This window comes from Miniopterus schreibersii (assembly GCF_964146895.1).
Source record: "Miniopterus schreibersii genome assembly, chromosome: Y".
Classification (NCBI taxonomy): Eukaryota; Metazoa; Chordata; class Mammalia; order Chiroptera; family Miniopteridae; genus Miniopterus; species Miniopterus schreibersii.
In genome coordinates, this window is record NC_138120.1 from 3,644,811 (window position 1) to 3,666,220 (window position 21,410).

Sequence of the window (21,410 nt, forward strand, 5' to 3'; positions counted from 1 at the left end):
CCCTGGTCAAATCTCTAACCTCTTTGTGCCCCACATTTCCTAATCAGTAAAATGTGGGTCATCACAGCACCTACACTTCATATGGCAGATATGAGCACTGAGTTAATATAAGTACAGGTTTAAAAGTAATCTGGCACAAAGTAAGTGCCCAGTAAATGCTACCTTCTCTTCTTACCATCTAAGGGTTTGGGTTGATTCTCAAGATAAAGTTGTCAGAAGTAAAGACCAATGGTGATACTGTATTATTTCTGGAGCCTAGAATGGAAAACCCTGTGTCTTTATTTTGAGGGACAAATCAGAAGGACAGAGTTGGAGAAGATGGCCTCTTATTTGACAGGTGGCAGCCCAACTCTGGAGAGCAAAAAACACAGAAGAAACTTACAAAATGCAGGACTAGAGTTTGACAAATACGTTTTCAAAGAAATATAATGTGACATAAAAATGGGGGGGAAAACCCCATAGTAGCTCACTCTAATGTAATGAAAGGCCTAAGAATGAGAAATTCTGAAAAGGTGTGACTTGACTAGATTACACACTAGAGTCCCATATAAAATGATGAAAAAGCAAGCATGCTGGATTAAACAAACAACCTTTATTGAGAAGTCTGTCTTATTACAGAGAACGCATAGGCCTTTCATTGTGTTACATGAGAAACAAGCTGGCAGCACACGTGGTTACCAAAACTCCTCTGGTTCTTTATGAGAAAGGCTTGGGAAACTAAAATAGGGAAAGACAAAAATTTTTTAAATTTGTTAAATTCTTGTCCAGTTTATTCTGGGACCTTCCTACTGTTCTCAATTCCTTCCCTGTGGGGTTTCTGCCCTCACTCACAGTTTGTATCAGGAGCAGTATCACAACTTCAAAATGCAACAAATTTGTTTTAAAGTAATTCTGATTAATTCAATGATTTCTTACAGGCAGACTCCAAGATATTGCCCACAAAGCCAGCAATATGATAATGGTTTCTGTAAGAAGACAAAGTTGGGGAAAGCATACCTTTCGTCTTTGTCACTAGAGGGCAGCATGTCTACTTGTGAACCTTCTCTGTCACTGTTCGTTAAGCTCTGATACAGAGGGGGAAGAATAATTTTGAAATTAGATATGTATTAATTTTATTGATTTCTCTGAGAACTTTTGAAATATATATATGGTCCAAAAAGGAGGTGACATTTTTAATCCTCATCTGAGGATATTTTTTTCCATTTCTTTTCAGAGTGAGTAGAAGAGAAAGAGAGAGAAACATCTATGTGAGAGAGACACAGAGATTGGTTGCCTCACAAATGCGCCCTGACTGGGGCCAGGAATCAAGCCTGCAACCGAGGTACATGCCCTTGACTTGAACTGAACCTGGGACCCTTCAGTTTGTGGGCTGACACTCTAACCACTGAGCCAAACAGACTAGGATAAGGAGGTGACTCTTAAACATGAAACTTAGCAAGCACATCAAACAATCCTGTGTACATTCTCAGTAGCCATAGTATTCCAGACTTATGTAACATACTAATGTCTCAGACAGTACTAATGCATTCATTATTCACTGATAGGCCTTTCACTGTACTTCATTTTTGTTCTGAAAATAATGAGACATCTCAACCTTTACAAACTTCGACAAATCAAGACCTGTTCAATCCTTTACCCAAACAAAAGGAAAAAAAAATTGTCAAGGGTGTAATCTTAAAAGATCTGAGCCTCCATTTGAACTTTGGATTTCCTCTGCTTTTACCTCTTTGTCTCCAATGGAGGAGGCAGACTCCTCTCCCAAAGTTTTCTAACAAAGCACAGGAGGCCGTGTGCCCCCCCCCCCCGACTGCCAGTCCACAGCATCAGCACCTTATCTGCCACCTTCGGGTCTTGGTCCTCCTGCATGATTTTCATGTACTTCTCCAAAGGATTTTCACTACAAACAGATTTGTCTTCCATTTTTGAACACTCATTTCTAATTCTTTCTCCATCTCAATCTTCAAAGACTCTTCAATTAACTGCTATCAAAAGATGGCCACCAAAATAGAAAATACACACATTTTAAAAACACCCAGTATTATAACTCTGATCCTTTATGTAAAAGGTGCATGCCAGAATAGTTTCCTTTTTTTCCCTTTGAAGTCATTGCTACCATCAAAGGGGTGACAAACATGTCATGCAATGAAGGAAGGGATTCCTTTGTCTAAAGTGGCTTGTGCTTTAGACCAAATGAACCAGGAGTTCCAGGAATGTGGATATGAAAGATTAATTTTATGTAAGGTCCAGCAGGAGAGTGAAGTGGAGGAGTAACCCATCTGTCTGGGACCAGAATCAGGACATAGAAGGCCAAAGAGAATAAAGAAGGAGAGCAGGACAGCCTGAGGAAGCCACTGTGGACTGGTTGCCACATCCCCGAGTTTCCTCTGGTCCCAGCCAGTGGACCTGGAAACCCCACTTACTCAGGGAAGATCTACAGCAAAGCAGAGTATACCTCTTTCTGGGTGTGTTCTCAGGGCCAGATAGAACACATGCCCATGGGCTTGGAAAGCTCCCCTTGCCTATGAGACTCCTAGGGTGTGTGTGAGCAGCCCTTCTCAGTGCCCTTAAGCATAGGAAAGGATAGGGATGCCGATGGCAGGGCTTTTAAAAATTACCTACCATTATGACTTTGGGAAACACTAAGGACTCACTTCCTGGAGAGCAAGGTGCTCACTGAAGGCATGCCATGTGGAAACCAGCATGGAGGACTGAGCTGTACTTAGAACTATTATCCTTTCTTGATCCAGCTTTTCTAGTTCTCTCCGTTCCCTTTCTAAAGCTTCTTGCTCACTCTGCCTTCTGTCTTCTCTGTGCTTTTGTTCTTTCAGAAGGTTCCATATTCTTTCTTCTTCACTCTCTTCTCCAATTTCTTTCTCATCTCCACCTGAAGGAGCAGAAAATAAGTAGCTTCCAGGATCAGTTTTCCCGCAATTAAGGGACTGGTTTATAGGACCCCTGCGGTGACTAAGGGAGACTGCTCAATTCTCAGGATTCTCGGCCGACTGTGCTGGCTGCTGATCCATCTTCATGGTCTCACAGCCCCCAGCCCCACTCCTAGCACAGCACCTGCCTTTTATTTTACTGAGATGAACACAACTCACCCTTACCATGAACAACTTCAACTGTCCTCACCTCCACACTACAGTTTTGTATCTTTGTCACCCTTCCCCCCTCCTTTGTCCTTCCCAAGCCTTGCATTTCTGCCTCTACACTTGGTTAAATACCTCTGCTCTTTAGGATTCTGACTTAACCGTCAGTCCCTATTTACTGCCACAGCAGTTTTAGAACTCTTCCTGACTCCCACAAAGGTGCTCGAGCCTCTCCTGCCCAGAACAGTACAAAACCAGCATCCCTTCCCTGCACCTCCCTAGTCATCTCCCCATCATTCCCCGCTTCCTGGGATTTTAGCTATGACAACTGTCCCAGTCATTCCCACACCTTTTCCTCTAGTCCTGATCTCTCCCCCAGCCTCACATCCATGCTTCTAATGGGTTCCCTGCCATCAAAACATGGAAATCCCATGGCATCAGCTTCATACCTGAGATTATCATTTCTGTCCCTTTCATCACACTCTTTCCATGCTACTTCCTCCTCCTGCTGCAATTAAAGTCCCTATTATCATTTACCTGGATGGCTGCAACCGAACTAACCTCATCCATGCTCTCCCTGACATCAGTGTGTCCCTTCAAGCAACCCACCTTCATCAGCACTCATCATTCCTGAAGAGAACACCTGGATTTGCTGTGCGCTGTCTCTGCTCTGGTAGAGCCCAAACCCACCACGCTCAAGGCTCTGACATTCCTTCTCTTTTCTGGAGTGACTTCCAATAGCACCACACTTCTGCACTGGGAACACTGCACCTCTAGCAGCACATGCACTGCTGGCTGATACAGCTGGACCTTTCTTGCTCTGAGCCTTTGCTTTTACTCCCCAACCTGATGCTCCCTTCCTCCCACCTCTCCCACAAAACTCTACCTCGAGGAAGACCCCACTTAAGTGCCTCCTCCTTGGTGAGGTCCTCCTTATTCCTAAGGTGAATTACCTCTCCAACACCACATTCACACAGTATTTTGTACCTGCCTTGTCAAAACCATGTGTATGTGTTTGTCCTACGTCTATCGTTTGGGCTTTAATTGTTATTCCCTATAGCTCACAGCACAAGTCCCCACGCATCTCAGGTTTAACTCAATCTCAATCCAACAGATGGTTACGCTGACCTTTCTCCTCCAGCTCTGGAGGAGCGTAAACTTTTTGTAGGCTACACTTTCCCCCCCCATCACCAATGCTAAGAGACAAACTCATACGTTCACCAGAGAGCTTTGAATGTTTTTGCTCTTCCCTGTTCTAAGTTCCTGGCAAGAACTGAGTTATTAGTCCTACTAGCAGAAGAGAGGCAACACAATCTTCTCTGTCTCTTGGTCCTGGTCATGAAATTCAAATACCACAGGAGCAGCTAATCATGTCCACAAGCAGAAATGCAATTTCCTCCTTGCTGGTGGAAGAATGGTTATTCCTAAATGGCATTACTTTCTCGTATGGAGTAGCAATCTTAAAATAGGAATGCTGTTTGGTTGCTGACTTTAAAAGATAAAGAAGAAAAAAAGGCTACTTTTTTGCTGTGGGGTATATAGTCATGAGCCAGGTAACAAAATTTCAGTCAACAATGGACCACATATATGACAGTGGTCCCATCAGATTATAATGGAGCTGAAAAATGCCTGCTCCCTAGTAATGCAGCTGTCATCAGGTGATAACACTATGCATTACTCACATGTCCGGGGGATGCCAGTCTTGTAAAAAGCACAGCACATACAACTACATCCAGTACCTAATACTTGATAATAATAAATGGCTATGTCACTGATTTATGTATTTACTACACTATACTTTTTATCAATACTTTAGTGTTCCCTTTACTGATAAAGAAAAGTTTGCTGTAAAACAGCATGCCATGCTACGTAAGCAAAACCCTCAGAGTAATAAGTAACGTGCTTATTACTCTGTATCTTGATGGCATAATTTATAGGGCACAGACTGGTGTTCAGTACTCAGTCATACTATCTGTAGTTACAGCCAAGGAAAACTTACTTAGGTAGTGAGAGGAAACAGGAAGGGAGGCCGTAGCAGTGTCTAAGTGAGGCATATTGCCTGCAGTATGGAGGCCACTCACTTCAAACTCCATTGGCATGTCCCTTGCATCTACATGAGGTACAAATGAGTCTTCCAAGAGTCCTTAACCACATGAAATATTAACATACTACATCTTTATATTTGTATTAACCTATCATCCAGATGTTCCAGGCTGAAGAGAAGCACAGAGCTGACTCTACATCCCAATTTTATACTGAAGCAGTAGGCTCCCAGAGAGCAATTTAAGACAGGATGAGAGCCAGAACTCCAGTGTCCAGGGAGTGAAGCTAATGTATTTTCATCTCCATCCTTTCACTAAGAATGAGTTTTCTAAGTCTGAGGCAGAATCTGTACAACTTAAAGTAACAGCATCTTCATATTTCATGAAAGGAAAAACCCCCAACAAATTAAAAAATCACTAATTTAAAATCTGAGGCAAACTTCATAAATTAAGGGTTCGCTTGTGGTCTCCAACTTTGAAATTATTGGTTATCCTGAAATTTTTAAAAAATGAAACTCAAACATGCCCGTGAAAATCTTTATAATATAAATGTGAGGCAATATATCTGGATTTATGGTTTTATCACAAATACAAATTTGTAATTTGTGACTGTTTTCTGCATTTTCAACTTATAAAAACCAATACTTTTATTTGAACTTACATTCAAAAGGTGATTCAAATTCCTCATTATCCTTAAAAAATAGGTTGTGCACAGTTGAAACTTCATTTCTGTCATGAAGTTCAGCTTGTCTATCATAAAGACTGGGTAGGAAGGATAAAACCCATGAGCCAGAAGCTATAGTAATGTAAAACCTAACAGTGCAGGACAATGAAAAGCCTTTTCTGAGTGGGGAAGTGATTTAGAGAATGAGTTGTGCTCGTGAGGATAAGAGCTGCCCTGCCCTGGGTGCTCTCCAGCACCAGGCATCATCCCAAGCAATCAAGACATCAGCTCACATGCCTCAGAACCCCCTAACAGTGAGGCATAAGCTACCATGGTTAACAAGGAAGAACACTGCCCTGTAAATGCTATTCCTAGGACTTCATTTCTTCAAGAACTTATAAAATGTTTTTGCAAAGAACAAATTGTGCACATCATCAGCATGAATCAACTGAAGATGCAATACTAAAAGCCCCATGTGTATCCAACTGCCCTACCTCACCACGTGGGTGTCCTGTCTCTTCTCTTGGCTTTACCATAATAGAGAGCGATATAAAACACATATACATTACACACATTAGGACCATGATGGGCACATGTGGCAGTTGCCACTTATGTGCAGTGGGAATGAATCAATATGCAGATAGATGTCCAGCCTGTAGCCCAGAACTAAGGAGTCAGAGTCTCCCACCATAAGGATCAGGCACAGGCAGGACTCCCACAGGTGACTCAGTCCCAGCCTGGGTGATGCACCATTAAGCTTTACATAGGTCTACTCCACCCTGCTTCAGCGATCGGATCCTACAACCCACTACCACTTCACAACTTACCTCAATAGACAAATCTGAATTTTGTGTGTTTGGATTTAAATGCCAAAATGTTTTTAAATGATGTGTAAACTACTTCAAGTTTAAAAATAAACTGAGTTTATTTGCTTTTGCAGATTTTTTATGTTCCTTTTTTATCTTTATAAATTTAGTCTATTCATGGAACTATACAGATGCTTATTCCTACCACAGTGCATAGTGTACACATCAGGTTTAGCAAACAAAGAGAAATCATGTATTTGCGAAAAGGAATTTTCCTCAGGTAATTCAGATGATTCTCGAAGATTACACATCATGTTACAATCTGAAAGCAAATTCTACACTGCACGTGGTCTTGAGAGTCACCTTAAAACCCCACACAAGTCAAGGCTGAGACCCCATGCAGCTAACCAGACTTGGCTGGGGCTGACCAGAACGTGGGACTTACTTGGCCTTCTGCTCCAGAGGGTTGGAGAAGTGAATGGGTGGAGAGGCTGTGCCAAGACTCAGTTGGTGAAGGCTGGGGCATTCTTTCAGGACAAGGACTGGCAGCAGTAATGTGGCACAGGCCCAGACCTAAGGGTCAGAAGATATCATGGTAAGAATATTACAAATTACATGGAGAAAAAAATCAAAAATCAATGTGGTTTCTAAGGAGTTCTATTAGTTTAAAAAGAAATCTATTATCCTTGCAAACAGCTGAGCATGATGGGTAAATGACCCACCACAGTAACAATTCAAGCATCTAAATGAAACTGTAGTGGTTACAATAAAATGTATAAAACTAATCAGCATTAAGGGAAAAGTCATTGTCACTGTCTGGACACGTCTGCCTGCCAAACAAAATGCTGGAAATCGCCACGCTATCCCATTCTCTCTCACACCAAAGCCATGAGAGGGGAGAAGCTGCTGGTAAGCAGACAGCAACTGCTGCAGGGAGGAAGCAACTGCTCGGGCTATACATTTCCCAGGCTCAGGGCTTTCTCAGGCCCAGCTAAGCATGCTTTCCACTTCTTCCTGTTGTCAAGGGCTAGCTCTTACTCAGATAAGAGGTCCACTAAGGGCCATCCAAGTCCAGGGCATCCTGCAACCCTTTCTGCAGAAGCTTACCTTCCAGATGCATTTCACCATCAACACTTTGCTTAGCAAGGGGAGAGGAAGAGAAGCATCTGGCAGTGCATCTGCCGCACCATGAGTCTGCGCTGCACAGCGCTTCTGCCATGTTGCCCACTGGAGGCTGCCTGGGCACAGCTTCTTTCTCTGCAAAACTATGTCTTTCAGAGGAACCTGAAATGATGTTCCTGAGAGTTCGTTGCAAGTACAGAGATGGCAAACTGTTGGATGTCAGTGGGCTTCTAGCAGTGGGGTACTCACTAACTCTCTGACAGTAATCTAGGAAAGCTTTTTCTAAGCATTTGCCCCTGTGCTCTGCCTTGGTGTTGGCTACCAACTAAAGGTCAGAATCAGGGGAGCTACCACTTGTGCTTGCATTTGGGTAATTTCTAATCCTTGGTGTAGCTGTGTCTGCCATCAGCTTTTCCTGTTTGACAGGATATTTCAAGAAATCCCCACTTATTTCACTGTTAGAAGACACCATGAATTTGCTGGCAGAATGATGGAACAGAGACGTCTTTGGATTGCGGTACACTTCAGTCTCTAGGGCTGTGGGTTACAAACAGATAATGTGACCAATAAGTGGAGAATAAAATTCAAACATGCTTGAGGATATTTGAAAAATGAAAAGAGGTGGTAATAAAAACAAACATGCACATTTAACAATTTCTGAAGCTACAGTAACACAAATCATTATTAGCATTTATTTAGAGTTTTAATGTACCAGCTACAGCTTAATAGGCCTTTTTAGGCCTTTTTTTTTTAAGTTTTATTTTTGTTTAAAATATTACAGATGTCCCTTTCTCTCCCCAATGACCCATCACCCATCCCATACCCTTCTCCAGTTCTCCCACCATTTCCGAGTCCTTGGGTTGTGCATATATGCATATAAATTCTTTGGTTCCTCTCTCCCCATCCACCCACCCGCCCTCCTCTATCCCTCTGACATTCATCAGTCTGATCCATGCTTCCATGTCACTGAATCTCTTCTGTTTGTCAGTTTAAGTTCTTTAGATTCCACATATAAGAGCAATCATATGATATCGTCTTTCTCTGCCTGGCTTGTTTCACTTAGCATAATTTTCTCCAGGTCCATCTATACTCTCCCAAAGGATATGAGATCCTTCTTCTTTACAGCTGCGTAGTATTCCATGGTGTATATGTCCCAAAGCTTTTTTATCCACTCATCTACTGATGGGCACTTGGGTTGTTTCCAGAACTTAGCTATTGTAAACTGTGCTGCTATGAACATAGGGGTACATATATTCTGATTAGTGTTTCTGATTAGGATTCTTAGGATATATTCCTAGAAGTGGGATCACTGGGTCAAAAGGCAGCTCCATTTTTAATTTTTTGAGGAATCTCCCTACTGTTTTCCATAGTGGCTGCACCAGTCTGCAGTCCCACCAGCAGTGCACCAGGGTTCTCTTTTCCACATCCTCTCCAGCACATGTCATTTGCTGATTTGTTGATGGAGCCATTCTGACAGGTGTGAAGTGATACCTCATTGTGGTTTTATTTTGCATCTCTCTGATGATTAGCGATGTTGAGCATTTTCTCATGTCTCTTGGCCATCCGTATGTCCTCTTTGGAGAAGTGTCTATTCAGGTCCTTTGCCCATTTAATTGGGTTGTTTGTCTTCCTCTTGCTGGGTAGTATGAGTTCTTTGTACACTTTGGAAATTAGCCCCTTATCAGATTCATCCTTGGCAAATATGTTTTCCCAGACCGTGGGGTTCCTTTGTATTTTGAGGTTGTTTTCTTTTGCTGTGCAGAAGCTTTTTAGTTTGATGTAGTCCCATATGTTTATTTTTTTTGTTTCTCTTGCCCTAGGAGATGTATCAGTGAAAATTCCACTCCGTGGGATGTCTGTGACTTTATTGCCTGTTTTCTTCCACAATTTTTATGCTTTCGTGACTTACATTTAAGTCTTTTATCCATTTTGAGTTTATTTTTGTGTATGGAGAAAGTTGGTGGTCTAGTTTCATTCTTTTGCATGTATCTGTCCAGTTTTCCCAGCACCACTTATTGAAGAGACTGTCCTTACTCCATTGGATACTCTTGCCTCCTTTGTCAAATATTAACAGACCATAATGGTGTGGGTCTATTTCTGGGGTCTCTGTTCTGTTCCATTGACCTATATTCCTGTTGTTGCACCAATACCAGGACATTTTGATTACAATAGCTTTGGAGTACAGTTTGAAGTCCGGTTTTGTGATTTCTCCGACTCTGTTTTTCCTTCTCAAGATGGCTGCAGCTACTCAGGGTGTTGTTTGGTTCCATATATATTTTCAAAATGTTTGTTCTAGATCTCTGAAATATGCTGTTGGTATTTTAATAGGAATTGCATTGAATTTATAAATTGCTTTGGGTAGTAAGGACATTTTAATGATATTAATTCTTCCAATCCATGAGCATGGTATATTCTTCCACTTGTTTAATTCTTCCTTTATTTCTTTTTTAAGTGTCATGTAGTTTTCCAAGTATAGGTCTTTTACATCCTCGGTTAAGTATATTCCTAGGTATCTTATTTTTTTAGTTGCAATGGTAAATGGTATTGTTTTTTTAGTTTCTCTCTCTTAAAGTTCATTGTTGGTGTATAAGAATGCCACTGATTTCCAGATGTTGACTTTGTATCCAGCTACCTTCCCAAATTCATTTCTCAAATCTAGTAGTACTTTGATGGAGTCTTTAGAGTTTTCTATGTACAATATCATGTCATCTGCAAATAAAGACAGCTTTACTTCCTCCTTCCCAAGTTGGAGACCTTTTATGTTTTCTTCCTGTCTGATGGCCATGGCGAGGACTTCCAGTACTGTGTTGATTAAGAGTGGTGAAAGTGGACATCTCTGTTTTGTTCCTGTTTGTAATGGAAATGGTTTTAGTTTTTGCCCATTGAGTATGATGTTGGCTGTAGGCTCGTCATATATCTATGGCCTTTATTATGATTATTCTATTCCCACTTTGCTGAGAGTTTTTATCAGAAATGGGTGGTGGATTTTGTTGAATGCCTTTTCTGCAGCTGTTTATATGACCATGTGATTTTTGTCTTTCATTTTGTTTATGTGATGTATCACATTTATTGATTTGCGGAATCAATTTGTGGAAAGCCTTGCATGCCCAGAATAAATCCCCCTGGTCTTGGTGTATGATCTTTTTAATGTATTGCTGGATCCAGTTTGCTAGTATTTTACTGAAGCTTTTAGCACCTATGTTCATCAGGGATACTGGCCTGTAATTTTCTTTCTTTGTAGTGTCTTTATCTGGTTTTGGGATTGGGATGATGCTGGCCTTATAAAAAGAGTTTGGGAGTTTTCCCTCCCCTTGAATTTCCTGGAATAGTTCGAATAGGTGTTAACTCTTTTTTGAATGTTTGGTAAATCTCACCTGTAAATCCATCTGGTCCAGGACTTTTGTTTGCTGCAAGTTTTTTGGTTACTGCTTCAATTTCATTAGTTGTTATTGGCCTATTCAGGTTTTCTGCCTCTTCTTGATTCAGCTTTGGAAGGTTGGTTGCATCTAGGAATTTGTCCATTTCCTCAGTGTCCAATTTGTTGGCATATAGTTGCTCATAGCATTTTCTTACAATCCTTTGTATTTCTGTTGGGTCAGTTGTTATAGCACCTCTTTCATTTCTGATTTTATTTATTTGGGTCCTTTCTCTTTGTTTCTTAGTGAGTCTGGCTACAGGTGCATCAATCTTATTTATCTTTTCAAAGAACCAGATCTTGGTTTCATTGATTTTTTTGTTTTTTTTTAGTCTCTGTCAGTTTCAGCTCTGATCTTTATTGTTCCCTTTCTTCTACTTCCTCAGGGCTTTTTTTGCTGTTCTCATTCTAGTTTTTTTTAGTTGTTATGTTAGATGGTTCATTAGATCTTTTTCTTGTTTCTTGAGATAGGCCTGTAACACTATGAATTTTCCTCTCAGGACTGCTTTTGCCGTGTTCCATAGGTTTTGAGTTGTTTGTTCATTTTCGTTACTTTCCATGAAGCTTTTGATTTCTCCCTTGATCTCATTGGTAACCCATTCATTGTTTAATAACATGCTATTTAGCCTCCATGTGTTTGAATATTTTTGAGTTTTTTATAGTGGTTGATTTCTGGTTTCATGGCATTGTGATCTGAGAATATGCTTGATATGATTTTAATCTTCTTATATTTGTAGAGGCTTGCCTTGTGCCCTAACATGTGGTCTATTTTTGAGAATGTTCCATGTGCACTTGAGAAGGATGTGTATTCTGCTGCTTTAGGATGAAATGTTCTGTAAATGTCAATTAAATCCATTAGGTCTAGTGATTCATTTAAGGTCTACATTTCCCTGTTGATTTTTTGTCTTGATGATCTGTCCAATGCTGACAGTGGGGTCTTAAAGTCCCCACTATGATTGTGTTGCTGTCAATCTCACCCTTAAAGACCCCCAAGAAATTTTTTATATATTTAGGTGCTCCCATATTGGGTGCATAAATGTTTATAATGGTTATTTCCTTCTGTTGGAGTAATCCCTTTAATATTATGTAGTAACCGTCTTTGTTTTTTGTTATGGTCTTTATTTTGAAGTCTGTTTAGTCAGAAATAAGAATTGCTTCTCCAGCTTTCTTTTCCTTTCCATTTGCATGGAATATTTCATTCTGTCCCTTCACTTTTAGCCTGTGTGAATCTTTTGCTCTTAGGTGGGTCTCTTGTAGACAGCATATATTTGGGTCCTGTTTTCTTATCCATTCAGCTACTCTATGTCTCTTAATTTGACCATTTATTCTGTTTACATTTAAGGTTACTACTGATAAACTTATTTATTGCCTTTTTTCCAGGTCTTCTTTCTTAATGCATGATATTATTTCACAATTCATGGTACACACTCTTGAAATCCAAAATGCTCTTAGAACTGAAAATTTATTCATAATTTATTTGGTCACAAAGTCTAACCGTACCTGAACTCACTTGGTTGATAAACTTGACATAAACTGATGCAAACCCACTCGTAATCTTTATTTATTCCATCCAGCATGGACAATCATACCTTTGCTGCAAACATAGTTCACTAAAGGATGCTGCCCCAGCACTCCCAGGGCCCAAGTTTCAGATAAGTGAGTGAGGACCTGCAGTCACAACAGGGATAAGAACTCTCCCTCCTCCCACCTTACAGATGGAGGGCTGAGGCTGGGTCACACAGTTAGCAAACTATACAGACACAGGGACTCCATAATGCAAAGCCAGTCCATGTGGCCACTACTCTGGCAATGTCACCAGGACAATACATGTGTTTGAAAAGGTTCCATCCTCAAACTATTTTTCATCATTCGAGATCACCGTGATTTTAGCTGTGGGCAGTTTGGCAAAGAGACTTGAGAGAAAACAGAGAACAAGAAGGAATAGAAATAAGAGATAAAAACAAAACTAGTGCAGGAGAAGGGAACAAGAACTGATGAGGAAAGAGTGCAAATGGGAACTAAGTCTCAGTCAGGAAGTGTGAGAAATCAGTTTAACTACTAATACACAGAAACTTCCTTTGAGCTTGAAAGCAGCCAAAGAAGGTATCTAAGCTTCAGTACACACATGAAGTAGGAAGGGGCAGATATCATGCATCCTCAGTGGAGATAGGCACTAATGATAGGTGTAACCCATCCAAGTGTCTCATGTGTTCCAGGCGCTTGCCTGGGATCCATCTTATTTCATCTTCTTCACCACGGCACAGCAGGTATTCCCTTCCCCATTACAAATGAGGAAACTGCCCAGCTGGGCGTGGCTCAGCGGTTGAGCGTTGACCTAGGATCCAGGCGATCAGGGTTTGATTCCTGGTCAGGACACATGCCCGGCTTGTAGGCTTGATCCCCAGTCGGGGGAGTACAGGAGGCAGCCAATCAATGACTCTCATCATTGGTGTTTCTCTCTCTCTCTTCCTCTCCTTTCCTCTCTCTGAAATCAATAAAGATATATTTAAAAACAAAAACAAAAAACAAATGAGGAAACTGAGGTCTAAGTGTTCCTGGATCCAATTTCCCCATTTGTGGGAGTGGAGTGGCTCTTGCAGTATCTTCAGAAGAAGAATTTTCTAAGATCTTGCACAGGAGAATGAATGGTTTTTACTGGTGTGGTTGTAAAATCTCACGCTGTTTAACCATCCTGAGAAAGGTGCAACTAGGGGTACAGCAGGGCCAAATGTAGGCACAGTGTCCAGAGTGTCTCTTCCATGGTGGAACTGGATCTGATGTAGCCACACTACATTTAGTCCATCAGTCCACTGTGTGGATTCCACATGGCTGTGGGCCACATGGCCAAAGTGCCAAGCATAAGAACCCTATAAGCCAGGGGTTAAGAATGAGCAGCAAGAGAAAGAAAGAGGGGCTCATTTGTTCAGAGCTCAGATATTAAATCTTCCCATCATTTAAGTCTCCATGCCTATTCTGGCCACTTACTGTTCCCAGGTACCAGTGACTTGTTCCCAGGTGTGACTGATGGATGAGCACCTTCCCAGATCACCCAGACCTTACTGGGCATCAGTCTATTGTCCAGTCCCTTCCCATTGCAATCTATTAGGGAACAGACTTGCAGAGTGTCAACTGCAGCTTTCTGGCATGGCTGTATAAATGGGAAGCCTATATGATCTAGTCTTCCCTTTACTCCTTTCCTGTTAAATAATAACCAGGTTATTATAACATTATCACAAGAAAGCTAAATGTGCCCGAGATCAATCAACTAACTTCCAAATTTGAGTGCAAAAACAAAAACATATATAATCAACATGGTTTATGCTAATGTGACATAAGCCACCCTGCAACTCCCATATTAACTCATCTCTCAAGGAATATGTAAAACCACTGAAGAGTCAAACTGAAGTTATTATCAAGGTAACAAATATAAAAGCCTAGGTCCATGATGAATCTGGGAGCCTCTGCATCATCACCACACCTTTATTTGGAGTATGAAGCTCTCTCAAGCTATGGGACACCTGTAGAAGCAAGTAACATTAGCTGATGACCCAGCTGGTATTCCTGAAGTGGACAGGGAGTTTTATTTCTAAAATGACATATTTCTATGGCTGTTCCCCTACTATGAAAATTACTAAAATTTTGGTAATGATAATTTATTTCCACGTCTGAAGTTTTACACGTACATGTTTATAGGTTAAAAAAGTCTCTCACCTGTCTGAGTTTGTTTCAGTTGCAATTTTAAATCAACCACTGGCATAGTTAACCTTTTTACAGAGGCATCATAATCTAATATCTGGGCCTTCAGCTTTGGAGAATGCTCAATCTGAAAAGAGTTAGAGAAGAGAAAGAAATCAATGTAAAACAAATTCCATTTTACAGCAAAAGGAACAAGTTTCTTGTTGGGCTTATTCTCTCTCTGTTTTGCTCATTCTGAGCAGCTTTATAATCCACAAGTCCCTAGAAAACAACAACAAGGCACATAACAAACAAGTTTCCCATGTCTCTTTTCACTCATCTCAAAAATAGCTACTGCAGGGCGTCAGGTAGACACTAGAAAGAGACTGTCAATATTTGTAAGTCGCAGGGTGAGCATCAAGAGACACTAGTAGTGGGCTCCATCAGGACTTGAACAATTTTGTGTTTGCATGTGTTTGCTTTCCTCTGGATTTTATTACTGTTATGAATATAAAATTATATCATCACTTGAGAATTTTATCAGATGAAAAGAATACCCTGAGTATACTGGAGGAGTAATTTTTGACGTTAAAATCCATCTGATTTACTCTGGCATGACATATGCCAAGTTTGCAATTGTACAACAAAGTGGACTGGCCTGACACCTGGCCAACCAAAGAGCAGTACTCACTTCACTTTGCAGCTGTTGGTGCAGAGCTTCCTTGTGGGTTTCGAACTCCTGCTGCCCTAACACAATAGCAGTTTCTGCTTTCTTTAATTGTTTCTGAAAATTTACCAGCTCAGGAGATGGCTGAGCTATGCCTAAGAAGGAAAAAAAGTCTGGTGATTACCAACAGTAAGTCTTCTCATTTCACTTAGCAAAACCAGCCAAAGAGATTTTAAATTCTTCTTTCTTTTCTTTGTACACATGCAGTTACTGTATTAATTCTATGAAATGGACTAGGCAATCCTGAATCACAAATTTCAGAAGACTGTAATGTATACAAATGCAAACTTCACTACTCTTCCGACTCCCACTCCAAGTAAAAAATCCTTTCAAATCCTCTAACTTGAAAGTCCACACCTTTCCTCTACCTCACACAGCAGGCATAGAAGGAGCCCTGCATTAAGACCTGTTGATGACTACCCGAGGGTCCAATCAGTCTGGGCATCTGTCAGCAGCACTCAGGATCCAGGCAGACAGCAGATGGAGTTTCCCAAATTTCAGTCCCTGGAAGGGCCTCTAATATACGGTAACACATGTAGGGTAGCCGCAAAGGATAGTGTAGTCCCCTGGGCTATGGCCATGCTCCTTGGGCCTAGAGGGTCAGAGAGTGAAGAATTCCCAGAAATGGAGAGAATGAGCTGGCGCAGGTACAGAGTGCTGGTGAGAGGCCATCCTACAAGCATATGGGATCTCACCTGGCTGAGAGGCGCAGGGCCAGCCTAGAGCACAGGGGGTCAGGAGGTGGTGGGGAGGGGATAACCGCCACCTCAACTTCACTTTCATCGTCCTTCCCAGCACTGAGGGTGTCCCTACTGGCCAAACCTGAGCAGCAGAGGGTGGGGAGATTGGTGTAATCCAGAGAAGCAGGTTTGTACTGTTTAAAAATATTTCTTCTAGTGACACTACTAATCATACAATAGCAAGTGAATGGAAATGATTTCAAATCAAGAATCTTAATTTTATAAAATTTTCCCAAATGAAGCCTCCCTTACAGGTACAAAGCCCATTTTCATTATACTAATATCAATAATAAAGACATGCCATCAGGAAAAAAGACATACAGTTCAAGAGATGTAAGTTTTCACTTCTCTCTTCTAGTTGTTAAGTAATTTATTTTGTGCCTAAAGCTTCAGTTTCTCTTCCATTAGAAGTGAATAGTCACTCATCTCTTTCATCTTTTCATTCAGCAGGTGGTTTTGCCTTGTTATTGCCAAGAATTGGGCCCTGAGAGACTTGAGCTCCAGCTGAATTAAAAAGTAAAACTTGTATCTGAACAGTGACTGCTTGGATACTTACGTGGTGCTACTTATGTGAAAGCTGGCAGGCTCTTTAAGCTGGGCCTCATGATGTAATTAAGATCACTTGAAAGAAGTCTCATTCTCTGCAGTAAGAAAAGCCTGACTACAACAATCAAAGTCATCATTTGCCCTAGATTTGGTCAGGGGGAGATTAATCTAACTTTATACTTAGAGCCCTGCCCTACCAAGCAAGTGCTTCAGATTAAGATTATCACCCCATTTTCCAGATGCAACTAAGGTTCCAATACCAATTGCAGACCATAGCAATACATTTCTAAATGTGAAAAGGTGAGCATCAGAAAAATGCTGTGGGTGCTTTCCTTTTCTTTGTGCATGTTTGCATACAAAAGCCTACAAAATTCTCAAGTCACTACAGCTGCAAAAATACATTTTATATACAGGATATATTCAGGTACAGGGAGTTCCAGCTCTGTCCTTCAGACAGCATGTATGAATGAACAGAAATAAAGCAATAGTGGCATGTGAAAAATGCATCTCATTTTGTTTTAACCTGCAAGGTTCCAATGTAGATAGGAATTTTTATCTACTGCTGATGGGAAGGAAAAAGAGGCTGAAATAGAAACTAAAATGTACTGGCTGCCAGCTATGGGCTAGGCACATAAGTCAGCTCTCTGAGGAACCTCAACAACCATGGGATGTGGGCAACATCCCAATGTTTAAGGAACTTGTCTAGAGGCACACAAGCAGTAGGGAGACACAGGATTCAAGCAGAACTCTGGGTCCCAAAGAACATACTCTTCCCTAGAAGACTAAGATTGAAAGAAAGAACTACTGAATTAACGTAAGCTCGGCCATCACCTTCGTATAATAAATAGTCCAAACATATCAAGAGGATAACAAGATAGCCCTCGCTTGTGGCTCAGCATGTGCACTGCGGCATCGCAGGTTTGATTCTGAATCAAGGGCACCTACCTGGAGTGCAGGTCTGATCTCCACCCCTGAAGGCCAGTGGGAGGCAACCAATCAATGCTTCTCTGTCTCTCCTTCTTCCTTTCCTCACCCCCCCTTCCCTTCCTCTGTCTCTAAAAAAAAAAAAAAAAAAAGGAAAAAATATCCTCACTCCTCAGGTGAGAATTAAAAAAAACCAGAGAACAAGCAGCTAAAGTAATGTATGCCTGAAATACAATTTCATGTATTGCCTAACATTGATTTCAAAAAAATAATAGATTTGGGAATTACCTTAAGTTCTTTCACATGATTTGCAGAATGAATGAGTTCTTCCTTTTTTGAATTAACAGCTATGAGCTGCTCTTGCAAAAGTATAGCTTTTTCTGTAAGAGAGAGCCAAGCAATTAAACATCATGTTTTTCTAGTGAACACAAAACTCACTTAAGACTTTATGGCTGATATGTCAGACCTAATGACCATTATTTCATGATCTAAAATAGGTGTCAAAGTAAAAAATCAGTAGGGCAAGTAAGAAATAAGTCTTGTTACCCAACAGGTGGTAGGTGGGTCCTAACGGTCACATATGTGGTGAACTTCCTCCTGCTATACACACCAACCAGTCACACCGCATGCTCAGAGCCCTCATGCCAACAGATCTGAATTTCCTTAGAGACAACAATTTGTCTTATGATTTTTATAGTCACTATTTTGTCATTTTCATTTCACCTATTACAAGTCTATGCAGATAAATCATCAAAAAATAATGTGCTGACTTCATGATGGTACTAACTGCTAAAGAAGTATTAGTCTCCACAAGATAGTCACAGAGAGGCAGCCACATATTGGATGACCTTACAGGTCTCTATCAAGTACCCAGGCCTGGTTCATGCCAAGAATTCCTTTGAAATTTCCACTAAAATTCAACTTCTTGTACAGGCAAGTTCCTAGAAATATACTGAAATGTAAAATACCTGGAGATTGAACAATTATTCAACCTTCCTAGTCCAGGACTAATTATACTATAGTTTAGGGGGTCAAGCGAAAATATCATGAGGCATAAAAACATATTAGTAGTGAAAGAAATAAGGAACCAGATCAGAAGGGACAGAGAAATAAATTTTCTGTAAGTAAAAACTAAAGTCTCTCATGCTTAAAACTACAATGAAATATCTCCTTGGAGCTGTCAGAATGGCTGTCATCAATAAACCAACAAAATACAACTGTTTGCAAAGATATGAAGAAAAAGGAATCCTCATGCACTGTTGGTGGGAATGTAAATTAGTGCAGCCACTGTAGAAAACAGTATGGAATGTCCTTAAAAAATTAAAAATAAGAGTGGCTATATTGCACTTCTCAGCATATATCAAAAAAACAAAAACACTAATCTGAAAAGATAGACATAACCTCCTATATGTTCTTGGCAGCATTACTAGAAACAGACAAGATTTGGAAGCAATCTAGATGTCCATCAACAGATGAAGAAAGAAAATGTGGTATGTTATATATATACAATGGAATGTTACTCAGCCATAGAAAAGAATAAAATTTTGCCATCTGTGACAGCATGGATGGACCTCAGGGTATGACGGTAAGTGAAATAAGACATTCAGAGAAAGGCAAATACCATATGATTTCACTTATATGTGAAATCTAAAAAAAACACATGAATAAAACAGAACAAAAAGAGAACCATAAATATAGAGAACAAGCTGATGGTGGCCAAAGGGAATAAAATATCCTCAATACCCTACTTTCTCTCAGGTTAAGTCATTTCTGACTTATTACTTTTCTTATTTAAAAAAGCTTTATAAAGTTGGATAAGATCCTGCCAACCACTGACATTTGTGAATATACAAAAGGTTAAACAAGAAAGTTTACAAAAATGTAGTGAAAGACAATGATTTTATTTTAAATTTTATACAATTAAAAGGACAAAATAATGTGTAATTTTGTAGTAACAATGACATATAAGCTATATAAATGTATGTATATTATATATTATTTTAAATTTAGAACAGGCCCAATTTAGGAAGCTATTAACCATATCAGAAATAAAAAATGCAGCTTTCTCCCCTGACACAAGAATCAGCTTTATTCTTCCTTTCCTCTTCAACTAGCCTGTTAGTTCTGGAGATGTAGTTGTCGTTTTGCTCGAGTTGAAACCTGAGGATCCGAATGACTAAAATGAGTTTCTTTTTATATTCCTAGACAGGTCCCTATCAATGTGTGGGCTTATCTATGGCACCTGGTGCCTAAGGACAACAGGGCCATGAATAACTTCAAGGTTTCTCAGTACTAAGGCCCAAGATCCAAATTCTGAATATGATCCAGTTAAAGCCTGCTATACTCAAGTAAACTGGGTTGCCAAATCTCATGTTACTGTGAGGTTACAGAGAAAAATTATTCCACCGTTATCTGGGCTGACACAAAAAAATAAATTAAGTTAAATTTACACTGTATACAACTGACCCTGAATCCCAAAACAAATTAGTCAAGTCCAACCCACCTGCCTTGCCTGCCCCCATAAAAACTTTTGCCTTGGGTTAGGCACAGTGTTGAGAGCCAACTGCCAATATCTTCATAACTGGGTGAGCAATACCAAAAGGCACACTTTCAAGCAGTTTTACTTATCTCCACCAACTGCTACTAGCAGAAGTTTCAGTTCAGAGATGGGAGAAAGGAAAGAGAAGCACTCCTGTGGTGAATATCCTGCGAACTCCAACACTCCCCAAGGACAGAGAGGATACCCAAAGCAGACAAATAACACCAGACAGTTCATGATCTCCATGGCGATGGAACGTTAACATACACACTTATTCATTTATTCCTAAAAGTTTAACAACTACAGGTACATCAGTGTCTGCTACTATACTCGAGGGGCTGACATAAAATATGTAGGGATAATACCCATCCTTTACAGTACATGGAAAGGTACTGTATCTCTTTTATTAGAATTCTTTTAAAGAGTAAAGCTCAAGAAACCTTTGCAAGTACTATGTAATGGAATATCAGTGACAAATTATGGGCAAGACAGTAAAAACAGGCCAATGATTAAGAAATATCAGAGCAGCTGTTGAGTCATCTTTTCACCAAGAATTCATTTACTCACCTGGCTGGTATTGCTCAGTGGTCGAGCATCGACCTATGATCCACAAGATTGCAGTTCAATTCCCAGTCAGGGGACATATCCTGGTTGCAGGCTTGATCCCCAGCAGAAGTGCAGGAGACAGCCGTTCAATGACTCTCTCATAACTGATGTTTCCATCTCTCTCTCCCTCTCCCTTCCTTTCTCTTGAAATCCATAAAAATATATTCAAAAATAAAAAAATTCATTTACAAAATGAATATTTACTGAACACTTATGTGCCAGTCATTATACTGAGCACTAAAAAAAAAGTTACCAGGCTTAATGTCTTTGCACTAAGATATTAGTCACTGTAACACAACAAAACTCAGACTATAGGAAAGCCATGGTAACCAGTTATCCATATCTTCCTTTCCCTGAATCATTTTTTTCTTCGTATATAGGTATTTTCAGTTTGTTTCTTTTGATTCTGGCTTTGCATAATCTTGAAGGAGTACAAGACACATGTCCACTGACAAATACTATAACCGCTACGTAAAATAACCTATAAATTGTCAAACACCCCCATCTTCTTAGTG

At 40.3% G+C, this 21,410-nt stretch overlaps 1 pseudogene across 1 annotated transcript in view; it reads right to left on the minus strand.

The window, feature by feature from the left end:
• Nucleotides 1–911: 911 nt before the first annotated feature.
• Nucleotides 912–21,410, minus strand: part of LOC308551990 (centriole and centriolar satellite protein OFD1-like) — a 35,417-nt pseudogene continuing 14,918 nt past the window's right edge. The window contains exons 7-15 of the transcript in view: nt 19,828–19,910; nt 18,039–18,130; nt 16,602–16,784; nt 15,505–15,635; nt 14,850–14,961; nt 7,709–8,260; nt 2,733–2,884; nt 1,831–1,982; nt 912–1,064 (exon numbers count right to left, since the gene is read on the minus strand). The product of the transcript in view is annotated as a centriole and centriolar satellite protein OFD1-like (transcript). The remainder of the gene's footprint in view (nt 1,065–1,830; nt 1,983–2,732; nt 2,885–7,708; nt 8,261–14,849; nt 14,962–15,504; nt 15,636–16,601; nt 16,785–18,038; nt 18,131–19,827; nt 19,911–21,410) is intronic.